Here is a 2,552-nt window from a genome sequence, read left to right as displayed (position 1 = left end):
ATGGATGCGTATGCCCGAGGGCTCCGAAAAATGCTGACGTCGCCTCCTCTCATATTCGAATTTGTGAGGATGGCGAGCTATGCTCCCACCAGTTTCTACGAACTCGTAGATGATAAGGTTGAGAGTGATGGCACCGGCATCGGCGACGTGGCACCTAGCCACCATCCGTCCTGGAAGTGCGCTATGGCGGATGCTCTGGGACAATCGTCGGTGGTAGCGGAGTCATTGCAGACTCACACCCTCCAGACCCTCGTGCGGGGGCCCTCGTGCTCGCACAAAAGCACGTCGAGGAGCTACGACAACGGTGGTAGAACCAGCCACAACCTACGCTGGTGCGCTCGGCGCACCACGTTGCGCCCCGTGCGCGTAACCCGGTGAATGGCACCCGGGGTCACACCTGCCAAGTCTAGCGCAACGTCATGGCTGGGGGAAACGATCCCCCACAGTTCGCTCAGGCTAGCCAGAACATCGTCGTCGCGACAATGCTTCTACGCGGCCTTTCCGAGCGAACAACACCTAGGAACAGGCGATCCACCGAAACCTCCAAGCACTGGTGGAAACCGCCGCTATTCAATAGGCGGAGAGCTGCACATCATGGCACCGACTTGCGGCCTCTCTCCCCACTAGGGGAGTAGGGATGCGTCAGATGAATCGCTCCATCCACTCACTGCTATGGCCACCAAGCGCGGTGTAGGAGGCCATAGCCATGCACATGGTCTGACCTGGCACCCACTCCACATCGGCCCCCTATGCACGATCGGCTCGGGCCGAACCAAGACGCTCGCAGCATCATCAGCAACCAGCGTTGGGCCTGGCATGATGATGACGTCCATTGAGCGACGGTGAGGGCAGGCGACACAGACCCTGGCTGGATAATCACGGGGAGTGGAGAAATGCACCAGGGCACGGTCACTGTCCGAACAACCATAGTCCCAGCCTAGATGGCCCAGTACCACGGACCTTTGGCCGACACATCTAGAGAGCGCCGTTCTCACAGCGCTTCCGACCGCCTACCAATATCGCCAAGTATACCAGGGAGATGAACCCCGGTATATGGCTTGAAGACTTTTGGCTCGCCTACTGAGCCGGTGGACTGGATGATGACCACTTCATCGTATAGTACCTCCCTATCTATGTAGGGGAACATGTTCGAGCTTTGCTCGAATTCCACGACTAGGCAGACCTCAAGAGGGTCTTCATCGGGAACTTCTAAGGGATGTATGTCCGCCCTAGGAACTTCTGGGACCTCAAGAGCTGCTAGCAGGAGCCCAACAAGTCCCTATAGGATTACATCCATAGGTTCTCGAAGCGGTGCAACTCCCTTCCTGATGTCGTCGACGCAGACGTCATCAGTGCATTCCTCTCTGGGACAATCTACGAGTCTTTGATCCATAAGCTTGGTTGTCTGAAGCCCCATACCACCCATGACCTGCTTGACATCACCACAAACCACGCCTCCGGTGAGGAGGCGGTTGGAGCGGTCTTCAACAGAGGCCGAGACAAAGGCAAGGCCAAGCGTGAGGACCAAGATGAGGGTCCCTCCATGCAGAGGGGCAAGAAGAACAAAAAGATCGGCGCCAACCAACCAACTCCACGTTGGTCACCGTGGCTGATCACACGGGTAAGCAACCCTAGCAAGGCCTCCTAGACCACTTCAACGAGCTCATGGAGAGCCCGTGCACCAACCACGCCTACCCCATCAAATACCTCTACAAGGATTGTGAGCTCCTTAAGCGCTTTCTGCGAAAGGCTGGCGGGCCAAAGGAAGGAAAGGGCAAGGAGGCAACAACTAAGAAAGAGGCATGGAGGGCAAGGATCCAGATGACTTAAGGTCCCTATAGGTGACCGAGATGATTCGACTGGGCACCTACCGACTGAAGGATGATAATGGTGACGTTCTCACCAACACTCGGAACAGTGAATAGCTACGTTGTTTCTTCTCCTAAAATTCAGTCTTACCATTTTGCTCCTTCAAAGTGCCCCGACCTGAACACTTTCGGCCTAGGTCACTCAGGGGCTCCACGACGGTGCAATACCACCTCTCTTTTTTACTATCATATGCTCTACTGTGGCTCCCCAGCGGCATCGGCTACTGGCTCGATCGGCAAGGGTAGGGACTACTCGTCCTCTAACTAGGCAACATTTGTCTCGACCAGAGGTGGGGCGACGTCCGCTTCTAACCCAGGCTCCATGCCATCCATAGGCTGGGCGACGTCCTCTTGATGCACCCCTTTGGCCATGTCCGCATGGTGAGCATCCATCACCCATTGCGCGGAGACTTGCTCGGCCACCAACTTGTCATGTGGCAGCAAGCTCTCCCTGAGAGAGTGGATGTCCTCTGCACTCCAGCCATTGGCATACCCGTAGCAGATGGCGGCGAAGTCTAGGTCTAGGTGGTACGTCGCCACCAAAGTCAACACCCCCGATGTCCCGTAGAACAGCCTGTCAGTGATGAGGGCCCAAACCTCATCTAGAACCTCCACCAGCCGGATGACGGGTGCACTAGTACTTGGAGCCGACCCGAAGACCTCCGAAATGACAAGCTAGGCAAC

Source organism: Miscanthus floridulus, chromosome 18, assembly GCF_019320115.1.
Source record: "Miscanthus floridulus cultivar M001 chromosome 18, ASM1932011v1, whole genome shotgun sequence".
NCBI classification, from domain to species: domain Eukaryota; kingdom Viridiplantae; phylum Streptophyta; class Magnoliopsida; order Poales; family Poaceae; genus Miscanthus; species Miscanthus floridulus.
Note: the sequence above shows the minus strand (reverse complement) of the source record.